At 59.2% G+C, this 12,252-nt stretch overlaps 1 protein-coding gene across 11 annotated transcripts in view; it reads left to right on the forward strand.

Moving 5' to 3' along the window:
* The window catches only part of KCNQ1 (potassium voltage-gated channel subfamily Q member 1), a 380,089-nt gene that overhangs the window by 78,554 nt on the left and 289,283 nt on the right, over positions 1–12,252 (forward strand). The window lies entirely within an intron of this gene.

The raw sequence follows: 12,252 nt of genomic DNA on the forward strand, positions 1-12,252 counted from the left end.
ATTTTTGTCCATCCAAGTAACTGGCTCGTTGGTCATGTGAGTGAGCTGCAAGTGTTGCTCATATATTCTGCAGATAAATCTAGATAATAGATTTTGATGAGGAGGTTTGTGTTTTCTGATTATTTTCTCCCAATCTGTGGCTACTCTTTGCTTTTCCTTAACAGCTTCTCTCAAAAGAACAGAAGTTTTTAATTTTGATGAAGTCCAATTTTTCAGGGTGTTTTTTTTTCCCCCCTTCTCCAAGGTTCTTGCTTTTTTGCGCTCTAAGAACTTTTTGCTGGATCCAAGGTTACCGAGAGTTTTCTCCTACGTTTTCTGTGGATGTTTTATAGTTCTACGTTTTATATTTAGATCTGCGATGTGTTTCGAGTTTAATTTTATAAACAGTGACGGGTATGGACGGAGGTGAAATCTTCCGTGCCTGTGGTTGCTCAGTTCTGCCAGCCCCGTGTTCCCACCGCATCACTTTGACACCTTTGATGGAAATCAGCTGACCATCTGTGTGGCTGTGTTTCTAGACTTTCTAATCTGCTCTGCCACCATCACCCTTCCTTAATTCACGTGGCTTTTATCGTAAGCCTTGAAATCAGGCCGTGTTAATCCCTCAGTTTCGTTCATTTTCAAAAGTATGTGGCAAAGCTAGTCCTCCACTTCCGTGTGCATCTCAGAGTCGGTTTGTTCGTTTCTACCCCCAGATCCTGCTGGAAGCTTGATCAGCCCTGCTGTGAGCAATCAGATGCCTTCGTGTTTCACACACATCTTAATAAAGGCGGTTTTTTCCTGAACACGACGTGCGTCTGCGCTTACTTAGATGTCCTCTAAGTCGCACTCACCTGTGTTTTTGGGGCACGGGTCTCACGTCATTTGTGAAGTGGGCTCTCGAGCGTCTCTCGGTTTCGAAGCTACTGAGACGGTATCGTTTTCTTAGTTTCCCTCTTGGGTTGCTTGCTGCCAGTGTCAACCTCGTACCCTGTGACTTTGCCAACCTTATTAGTTCTGGAAGCTTTTTTTTTTTAAGTAGATTCTTGAGGATTTTCTATGGAGATGAGCATGTTGTCCTAAAGAAAGTCAGCTTTCCTTTTTTCCTTTTCAACCTCTGGGCCTTTTGTTTCTCTTCTTATCTGACGTCCTGGCCGGGACCTGCCCAAGGTTTGGCCCCGAGGAGAGAGCCGGCGTCCTCGTCTGGTTCTTAGTCTTGGGGGCAGACTTTTGCTCTCTCCCCCGAAGTGTGGCCAAGTGGAGGGGTTTCATACATGCCCATTATCCGCACAGGAAGCTCCTCTCTCCCCAGCTGGTTGGGAATGGAGTCTGTGTCTGGTGTGGCTGTTGGATCTCGTCAGACACTTGTTCTGCTGCTGAGGTGACTTTCTCCATTTTTCACTCTGACTTTTAATATGCTGAACCATACCGACTGGTTCTCGGGTGTGAACCAGCCCTGAATTCCTAACAGAAAGCCCAGTGGTCACCACGCGTCTTAATGGAGGACAGTGTGGGGTCTGACTTGCTGGCTTCCGCGCAGGCCTCTGGCCTCTGTGCTCACGAGGGCGGCGTCTGTGGTTTGCCTGCAGCATCAGTGCTCTTGGCACTGGGTACCCCGGGCCTCACAGGATGAGCTGGGCAGCCTTTCGGTTTAGGAGGGGCTGGGGCAGAGCTGCTGTTTCCCTGGGCTGTTTGAGGGAACACGGGAAGCCACCCGGGCCTTGCGTTTTCTCTGGAGAGTTTTCTGTCGGGAATTCAGCATCTACTGTGGATCCCGGCTCACTCGGGTCATCCACCCATGGTTTTCATCTTTAGAGGTGTCGTCCCGAGTGGCTGGGGCCGCAGCCCACACTGGAGACAGGACTGTCTCGCAACGGGAGTCACTCCCTGGCGGCTTAGGGGCCGTGGAGTCGTCCGTACACAGGGGTCTCCTGGGCGCCCCGTGAGGGGATGCGGGTGGGTGGCCTTCAGCCCAGAGCTGCTCCAAGCCCCCTCCCTGCTGGGGCTGCCACCGCCCCAGCCCTCTAGGGAGGGCTCACCAGCGAGGGGGGCCCCAGGAGGCTGAAGGTCAGACTTCCTGCTGCTTTCTTTCGGTCCTGCTCCCCGGGAAGGCGGCCCCTCTCCGTTGCCGGCTCTCGCATCCACGGCACGTCCGCCCGTCTCACACGTGTACTCATAAACGTCAGCCCTGAAACAGCGTGCGTCGTCCGAAGCTGCACACTCACCCACACCTGAAACAGCACAACCCGTGCACAGTTTCCTCTCAGTCCCTGAAAATGTTACTGAAAGGAAAAAAAAAAGTTTCAATTCACACCTGTCATTAAAATCTTTAGACGTGGGGAATCTGATCAAGTCCCTGGTGGTCAGGACCCAGAAGCGGGGCCCGTGAGGAGCACACGGGAACTTCCACACGTGCCCGCACACGAGCTTGTGCACACACGTGGATGAGAGCGCCTCGAGCGCGGCCCAGCACCTCCACCGGGCCCCTGGGATGGACCCGCATCCAGATCCGGTCCCCTGCTTTGGTCAGCTTCTAGTTCTGGGTCAGTTCTTTTTCTTTTTTTTTTTTTGATGTGGACCGTTTTTAACGTCTTTATTGAATTTATTACAATATTGCTTCTGTTTTATGTTTGGGATTTTTGGCCCAAGGCGTGTGGAATCTTAGCCCCCTGACCAGGGATGGAACTCGTCCACCCTGCGCTGGAAGGTGAAGTCTTAACCACTGAACCGCCAGGAAAGTCCCAGGGCCAGTTGTTAAATCAGACACTTTGAGAAGCTGGGGCTCCTGGCAGAGGAAATCGCCCCTCCCCCAGGACCCTCCTCCCCTCACCCAGCAGCTGAGGCAGCAACTGGGGTCGGGGGCTTCCTTGGGGTGAACAGCCCTCAGCAGTGGGGCTCCTGGGCTGAAGGTCAACCCCATGTAGCCAGCCCAGGACTGAAACAGCCCCGCCCCAGGGAAGATGGGAATTTCCCTTTAATACACGTCAGGGTGGCCGCTGGGTGCCTGATGGGGCCAGAGGCCTCCCTCCTGCCCTCCCTGCTGGCCACTCCTCCTGGGACTTGGGGCCTGCCTTCCCGAAGCCACCCCCCCACCTTTCCTCTGCTTGGAGCCCGATGCCTCTCCCACCAACACTCCCCTTCTCCGGCCTGGGGCCTTGGTTTCTGCTGGCCAATGGCATCGTGAGTCTGTGCGTGGAGTGGGGAAGGGGTGGCTGATATTCTGGGACCCCTTCCCAGGAGGACGTGGCCCAGACGCCCCCGGGGACCCTTGGCTTGGCCTTGGTGTCCAGCTGCAGCCCTGGGCACCGCTGAGGTCAGGAACCCACGATCAAGGTGTGGGGTTTGGTACCTGAGTCTGGGCGTGCGCCTCTGGGGGGCCTCTCACCCAGCTCTGGAGGGTCGGTGTTGTCAGGGCCATCCCTAAGCTTGCCGAAGTGTCACCCCGCCTCAGCTTCACGTTCATGTGGGGTTCTGTGCGTCCGTGCGCTCACGTCCGCGGTTCACAGGGAGTCCCCTACGTGCCGGTGAGTTCGTCCGAGAGCACGTTAGTAAGACCAGCTTGTTCCTAGGTCCCACACGGGCAGCCTTGGTACCCAGGTAATACGGTCGGCCGTGACACAGGCAGCCTCAGCACCCGGGTAACAAGGTCGGCCGTGACACGGATGGCCTCGGTACCTGGGTAACACGGTCGGCCGTGACACGGGCGGCCTCGGTACCCGGGTAACACGGTCGGCCGTGACACGGGCGGCCTCGGTACCCGGGTAACACGGTCGGCCGTGACATGGACGGCCTCGGTACCCGGGTAACACGGTCGGCCGTGACATGGGCGGCCTCGGTACCCGGGTAACACGGTCAGCCATGTAGTGCCCTTCTGTGCTGATGTACGCTTCTCACATTCCTTGCTCCCCTGCTCAGTTATTTCCACTTGTGTTTGCATCGTCTCCGCTTGGCTCTCCTTAGCAGTGCCAGCTGCATCACCGGCGCCTTTACGCCTGGTTCTGGGCATCCTGGGCTTGAAGCAGAGCCACTGCACCTCTGCTCTGCGCAGCCCTGGAAAGCACACGGAAGCGCAGCCACCCGTGACACACACTGCACGCACGTGGCAAAGCGCCGCAGTCACGTGCAGTGGCTCCCGTGATCGGACGTGCACGCACACGGGCGTCTTTGAAGGTTCGCTGTGAAGGTTCGCGTGTCGGGGACCTGCTGTATAAGGGCCCCAGTCGTGCTGGATCAGGGGCCCCTCCTAATGACCCCGTCTTAACTAATCACAGCTGCGGGGACCATGTTTCTAAATAAGGTCACGTTCGAGGGGTGCAGACTTCACCGTGTAAGTCTGAGGGCACACAGGTCTGTCTGGGATCACCCCTGAGTGGGGCGGGCTGGTCGACAGGGGCAGCGGGAGTCACTCTGACCTGCCCTGTTGGTGTGAGAGGGGAGGGGCCCTCAGGGGCTGTTGTTGCCCCTGGTACTGACAGCCCAGCCTGGTCCTGGACCCCTGCTCAGAGCCCGGGACTCAGCCAGAGCGGGACCGGAGAGGCTCCTGTGTTCCGGCCGTGCGTCCTGCTGGGCGTGACCACAGTGATCCCATGAGCGGGAAGTGAGGTGGCTCCTGGTGAAATGAAAGGAGCGGGCAGTGGAGGAAGCTGGTCGCGGGGGTGGACTGGCCCCGAGAGGCAGCGAGAGGAGAAGGAGGTGAGGGGCAGGGGAGAAGCCACAGAGGTGAAGCCCAGGGCAGGAAAGAGAGGGCCGCTGGGGCGGAAAGGAGGCTGTGTGGACAGAGGTGCTTTCCCCACCCTGGGTGCTCTTCCCTGGCGTCCCCGGAGGAAGGGTGGCCTCGGGCATGGGCTGGAGGCCCATGTGCCCAGCAGGTGTGTGCTGAGTGGCCCACAGAGAAGCCGGAAGCCCTCAGGGGCAGGCCTGTGAGTTAGTGTCAAGAACGTGGTCCGCCCAGAGCACCTGGCTTGCAGCGGGTGCAGCCGGATGGACTGGCGTTCCCAGCATCGGGAGGATGGCAAGCTGGCCCAGCAGTTTCAGGGGGCAGGGGTCAGCGTGCTGGAACCAGGATGAATACATGAAGGAAGGAAGGATGGGTCGTTTCCTCGTTTTTATCTGCTTGGGAGGAAGACGTTCCCAGATACCAAAGTACAGGCACTCGAAGAATTTCACTTCTTGAAATGTGGGAGCAAAACACAGGCAGCTTGGCTTCATTTGGTTTGCAGCATCATCAAGATTCTGAAGCCTGGTGGGTCCTCCCTGTCTCATCATCATGGCAAGTGGTTGCCAGAGAGGCCGTGGGGAGCGAGAGCAGAATCCTCAGGACAGGCACGCCCCTTGATGAAGTTGGCACTGTCGTCCATCCTGCCCAGAGACCCCGCCGGCCACCCCTGCTCCCACCCCGGCCCCGCCGTCTGTGTCCGACTGCAGAATGCTAGTTGACTGCGAGGGGAAGTTAGCCTTCTTGCAAACGGTGCTGGGTTTCAGGGGATGCTGGATGGTGCATCCACCCGCACAGCCGCTGCGCTCCAGCAGCGCTGGGGAGAAAGCCGAAGGGGACGCTGTGTGGTGGGAGCTGCTTCTGGGCCAGAGCAGGTGTGGCTGTGGGTTCAAGAACCAAAGGATCACAGTGGTGGGATGCAGGGGCTCAGTGACACTCCCAACTCCGTGAATAAAAAGGGGATGAGTAACGTGCTGATCAACTTGGCAACTACAAAGCGGATGAAAGAGACAACAAAGCGAGATAGCAAATGGAGAGTAAGGCGGGAAGAAGCCAGAGACGTCCAATTTTATACTAAATGTGAATCGCTTGAATCCCTCTGTTTAAAGGCAGAGACTGCCAGAAGGGTTTTTATTTCTATTTATTTTCCAAAAGATTTACTTTTTGCTGCAGTGGATCTCGGCTGCTGGACTCGGGCTTTCTCTAGTTGCGGCGAGTGGGGCGCCGCTCTCTAGCTGCGCTGCTCCGGCTCCTAGTTGCAGCGGCTTCTCCGCTGCAGGGCGCTGGCTCCAGGCTCCCGGGCCACAGCAGTTGTGGCTCATGAGCAGGCGCTCACGCTCACGCTCTGTAGCTGTGGTGCACGGGCTTCGTTGTCCCTGGCATGTGGGATCTTCCTGGACCAGGGACCAAACCGGTGTCCCCTGCATTGCAGGGCACATTCTTAACCACTGGACCACCAGGGAAGCCCCCAGAGGGTTTTTATTTTTAACAAACACATTGTTCAAAGGAATTCAGTCAAACAAACTGGTCATGACAGTTGAAAAATGAAGGGAAGGCCAAGGGATGCCTAGCAAGTGGACACAAAAGGAAAAAACAGATGCAGGGTGGAGAGCAGTGGGGTCAGCGCCGCTCCTGGCCCGGAAGAGGCACCGTTTCCAGAAGACACGGCTGTAAACTCTCATGCCTCCGAGAGCAGAACAACACATGGACGGCAGAAGCTGCCGGAAACCAGGGGTGACCACAACACTCATGGGACACTTCAGGACATCTCGCTCAGGACGGGCGACTCCAGCCCGGGAGATACAAGTCACAGCGTTGACGGTTAGAGGTTGCCGTGTGGGTCGTTCTGGACTCCGACAGGAAGCCCGGATCACTGTGCCTGGCACCTACAGCCGTGAAGCCAGCACCCCCAAACCCGGCGCCTTCAAACCACCAACCTGCAGGTCTCACAGGCGCAGTGTGGGCAGGGTCCCCGGGGACAGCCCACCTCTGTTCTGCCTGGAGCCACTTCCGGATGGTGGGCCGCGCAGGGGAGGCCTTCTTCCCCCGGGCCTCCCCGGGCTGCTTGGCTTTCTGAGAACTTAGATCCAAGTGCCGGGAGGTGGCCGGGCCTGGGGGCCGTCACTTCACCCTCTGCTTTCGGTCTGGCATCCACAGAGCCCAGACACAGCAGGAGGAGAGCCAGAGTCTCAGGACCATGTTTCAAACCCGCGTTTCAACTGTGGAGCCTCACAGTGGGGCGTTTTCTTGGTTTGTGCCCGTGGAGCACTTGTAAACACCAATCGTTTCACGTGACCACGCAAACACCTGACACACTTTGAAAAATTGAGATGAGGCTACGTATATTAGAACCCAATACAATTAGAAGTAAATGGCTATGAGGTCACCAAAAAGGCTGAACCATTCGGGGATGAAGCGCGCTCCTGAATGGCCATTGGGGAGCTGAGCGTGGAGCGCGCAGGCCGAGTTTGGGGCTGAGCACAGCCCCTCTGGGCGCAGGAAGGCACCTCCTGGCCCGCCCCCGACCCTCCGGCGGCCCCGAAACCGGGGACGTTGGTCGTTTCCGCACTGTTCCCCCGTTGCTTGTCAGGGCTGTGTTTGTAAGTGCCTCTCCCCGGGACGGTTGAAACTCGCTCATTAATACAAATACTAGGACAGCAAAATATGTCGATTATATTTTGTGTAAATACACATGCACATTTTTTTTCTTACCGAATGCCTCCTGGGTGCCCACCATCCACGAGGCACCCTGGGGTGTGGGACCAGTAGGCTTTGCTTCACCAGAATCTGCCCAGCCCAGTGCTGGCACAGAGCAGACGGCCGCTGGAATCCCTCTTGCTGGCCACACCTACCCACCCCAACCCCACTGAGCGTTGGAGTGCCTGCTGACCTGGGGACACCAGGGCGGGGAGGAAGCGGGCAGTGCCGGACGCCCTGTGTCGCTGGTGTGTATCTGGGAGGCGAGCTGGGTCCCGGGGCTGGAGGTGGCTCTGGTCGCCCATGGGTTGGCACCGGCAGTCCATGTGAGGGTAAATCATGGAGGACCGCTCTCCTTCCCACCACGGGTGGACGGCCTTTCCTCCCAGGCTGAGCTCAGAAGCCTGCGGTGCTGGGGGTTGGTCCTCTCGATAACAGGTCTGAAAGTGTGCAGGGTGTGATGTGCCCCGAGGCGCAGGGCTCGGACCCGTGTGCAGTGCCCAGAGTGACAGGCACCGGAGCTTACAGTTATTATAGAACTTCAGACAGGAGGAGGGGGCTGGAGGGGCCTGAACTGGCCCCATGCACCCGGCTCTCCGTAGAGTGGGCTACAGGAAGGGGTTGCTCCTTGAGCTCAGGGGGCCTCCCTGAGCTTGGCTCGCTCCCTGGAAGAGGGCTTCCCAGGAAGCTCGTGGTAGAGGAGGTGCCCCTCTGGGAGGTGGGCCATCCTAGGCCCTGCCCAGTGGCCGCTGAGCCTGCGATGTCACAGGCAAGTGTTAGAGCGTAGCTCCCAGGAGGCTGGGGCGGACAGTACAAGGGGGAGTTCAGGGGACCCGACCTCTTCAGGGAGAGGATGCGGGCCCATCAAGGCGTGGGGAGACCCTGGCCCTCCCCATCTCCCGGGCACGCCGGGCAGCCCCATGAGTGGGATGTGGGGCTGGGGAAGGAGCTGGAGTCCCCCCCGCCAAGCGGCGGTGTTTCTCTGTGGTCTTCCCAGCACCAGGTGGGCGCCCTGTGGACTCAACACTGGGCCAGGCTCGGAGACACAGCCAAGGAAGCGGGCAGGGGAGGGGTCCACTGGCTGGGCCGAGTGCTGCTGCCCGGGGCAGGAGGTTGGGCAGCGAAGGGCTCAGTGGCTGTCGGCGGCCTGGGCGCCGGTTAGGAGGGGCTGTCTGAGCAGAGCCCTTCTCCACATGCCCCCGCCCATGCTGGGGACCCTCTCCCCCAACCCAAGACCACCTATCTTCTAGATCCTTCCTGCAGCTCTTCTCATGTCGCCTCCCCACTGCCCTTGAAGGTGGGTCCCGCCAGCACCCCCATTCCACAGATGGGGTCACCACTGGGTGTTCGGTGACCTTGGATCTTACCGTTCTCTGGGGAAGCGGGAGCAGCCTGCCCTTCTGTCCCAGCCTGGGTGCCCCTTGGGTCACAGAGGCATCACCGAGGCAGGGCCACCCCCTTCTCCCAGCACCCGACCCAGGCCTGGTCCGCAGGCCCCGTGGAGCAGAAGGTGGACCTGTGAGGGCCACTGCAGGCGGCCGAGACCTCAGGCAGGATGTGGAGGGGCCCAGGTCAGGCTGCACATTCGGGGGCGTCGTGGGACCGGGGGATACAGCTGGGCAGGGGGGCTCCCTGCAGGTCAGCCGGTTGGACTGGGGAGGGGTGGTGGTCAGTCCCCCACAGGTCCTGGGCGGGCTGCATCCCAACGCCGCGTGGGCCCCTCCGCCCCCTGCCCCTCTGTGAGGCCAGCATGTGAGCCTGCCCCCCTGGGCAGCGCAGCGCTGGCAGGGGGAGGGTGGGGGAATAGGGGGGTGCTGGTATTCCTCGGGGGGGGGGCCCAGCTGTGCCCAGCACATGTCACCAGGAAGCCCAAGGCCCTCGCCACGGGCGCGCGGCTGGGAGCAGCTGGCCACAGGCAGGCCCCAGAACAAAGAGCCTTTGAGCAGCGTACGCGCCTGCCCTGCGCACTCGGGCCAGCTGACCCTCCCGGGAATGCCGAGGCCGGCTCCCTCTGTGGCTTATCGGGTCCCACGTGGAGGTGGAACAGCTGGCCCTGGAGCCCGCCGGCCGGGCTCGGTGCGGGGGACACCAGCCCCCACCACGGGAACACCTCCTGGCCAGGACTGGGCAGCCGCGCGCCCTCTGCAGACCTTGCCCTGGTTGCCCGCATCCCCGGCTCTGGTGGTGGCATGGGCTGGCCCCCACGTCTGCCTCTCCTCTAGGCCCCTTGTCTGCCTGGTGAAATCCTGTTTACCCCAGAACACACAGGCATCCTTCTCACCCAGGAAGCCTTCGAGGGACCAGGAGCCCCTGCAAGGGCCCCCCAGCCCCTGAGTTGGCTGCACGTGGCATCCGTGGGGCTCCCGGGGAGGACGTGCAGCCTTCTGTCTGCAACCCCAACCTCTGCTTTCCATCAGCGCCCACCCCTCCAGCCCACAAAGGTCAGTGCTTAATTCCCGGCAGTTAAGCTTCTCACTGTCTTTAAAATTGGTTTTTCATTATGAAGATAACAGAGCAGTAACATCTGAGCACCAGGGAGATAAAGATAAGGGCCCATGAGGCTTCCTTGGTTGTTTGGCAGAAGCACAAAACGAACCCTTTCATCCGAGAAACCAGGCTCCACGTGTAGGCTCAGATGTGCGGGGCTGAACCCCCAGGCCACTTGCTATCTGTCGCTCGGGGGCTGGGCTCACGGGCTGTTCCCAGAGCCTCTGAACCAGGTGGTGCGGGCAGTGCTGGGCCTCAAAGCCCCCTGGACTGCGGACCACCTTCCCGATGGTTGAGAGGGTTCACAAGCTGATAGAGACGAAGCGACAGATAAGACGGCTGCGTGGACCTTCACCCCTCTTGCGGGGAGCAGTGGAGCCACGGCGATTACGAAACGCCCGAGGAATCTGTCTTCCCCCCTCTGTGGACCGGAGCTGGAAAAGCCAGATAAGCACCTGCGTCGCTGAACCTTTATCTCGACTCTCAGGCTTTGCAGATCTGCTGTCAACCCCCGTCAGCCCTGAAACCCCGTCTGTGGGTGTGGGCCGTGCCCCTTACTGGTATCGTGGTCGAGTCCGGGGGTCCGGCATCCGGCTGCCCCCTGGCAGGGCCTGCTCAGGCAGAGTGCGGGGGTCCCCAGACCAGCGCCCCCTGCCCAGCTGGCACTCAGGCTCAGGGGCTCAGACCCACCCGTGTCCAGCAGTGGCCTGACCTCTGCGCATTGCTTCCCCCGCTTGTCCTCCCCCAGGGTCTTGGCTGGGCCGCGTGGCTTTTGCACACAATGCCTGAGCTCCATCTGCTCATTTAATGCTGAACTAACACATGTGCCGTGAAGATTCAGAACCAGGGGCTCCAGGGCGGCTGTTTCTGCCCTGCTGGACTGGCCCCGAAGGTCCAGGCGAAGGCCTGAGCGCAGAGCCGCAGGGACATGGGGGCGTTTGTGTCATGGAAAAACACATGAATCACGCAGGTCACTGATTGCAAGCGCGTTTAACTTGTCAACAGTATCATGCCCTGACCACCTCCGTCTCGTTTCGACCTTCGTCCTCACCCATCAGCAGCGGTTCCCATTTGTCCCCACCGCCCCCACAGCCCCTGACAACCAAGGACAGGCTTTATTTTTATTAGCATTGTAGCAACATGCGTAGAATGTACAGTTACTGTCCTAACCATGTTTAAGTGCGCAGTTGAAACATCACGCTGTCCGCCTCCACAAGGTCCCTATCTTTCCAAACAGAGACTCTGCCCCATTAGCCACTCCGTCCCCCGCCCCCCAGCCCCTGGCCCCACCGTCGACTTCCTGTCTCTCTGGATGTGACCCCTGCAGGGGCCTCCTGTGAGCAGGATCACGCAGGATTCGTCCTTGTGTGTCTGGTGTATGTCACTGAGCGCAGTGTCCCCAAGGTTCGTCCACATCCCAGTCTTGTCAGCGTTTCCTTCCTTTTAAGGCTGAGTGAGATTCCGCTGGGGGCGGGGCAGGGGGCACGTGGGTTGCTTCCACCTTCTGGCTGCTGTGAGCCATGCTGCAGTGCACACGGGTGTGCAAACATCTTTGAGCTCCGACTTCCCGTTTTCTTCTCCTTTCTTCATTGTTTGGAGGATCCGTCCAGGAGTGGGATTGGCGAACGTGTTCTATTTTTGATTTTCAAGGACCCTCCATCCTGCTTTGCAAGGTGGCCGCGCCGTCGTGCGTTCCCACCAGCCGTGCACCAGGCTCTGGCTGCTCTACGCCCGCCCCAGCACTCGCTCGGTCTCTCTGGCAGCTGCCGACCTGATGGGTGTGGGCGCCTCACTGTGGGTTCACAGCTTGCTGATGAGCAGTTGAGCATCTTTGGATGTGCTGGGTGGCCATTTGTACGTCTTCTCTAGAGAAATGCCCTCTTTAGCAGAGTTAGTTGCTCAGTCGTGTCTGACTCTTTGCAACCCCATGGACTGTGGCCCGCCAGGCTTCTCTGTCCGTGGGATTCTCCAGGCAAGAATACTGGAGTGGGTTGCCATTCCCTTCTCCAGAGGATCTTCCTGACTCTCCTCCATTGCAGTCGGATTCTTTACCGTCTGAGCTGATTTCTTCTTTACCGATTTTTAATTGAGTGGTTGCTTAGGAACTTGATTTTAGAAATAAATTTAAATTTTGCAAATAGTCACTGCCAATGGCCACTCCACACCCATCGCCCGCGATACACACGGGGGGCCCGGGACCTGCTGCACAGCAGGAGGGCATGGGCTCCCCCTGGGGGGGCTGCCTGGATGCTCAGAGCCCCCAGGTCTACCTCCCCGGCCTGCTTCCTGCAAGCATGGAGTCTCAGGTCTGTGCCCTGGTCTCAGCGCCCAGCTGCTCAGGGGCCTCTGGTCTGTGAGGCTGCCCGCAGCTGGGA

Source organism: Bos grunniens, chromosome 29 (genome assembly GCF_055505025.1).
Source record: "Bos grunniens cultivar Pamir isolate PY7600 chromosome 29, Bosgru_T2T1.0, whole genome shotgun sequence".
NCBI classification, from domain to species: domain Eukaryota; kingdom Metazoa; phylum Chordata; class Mammalia; order Artiodactyla; family Bovidae; genus Bos; species Bos grunniens.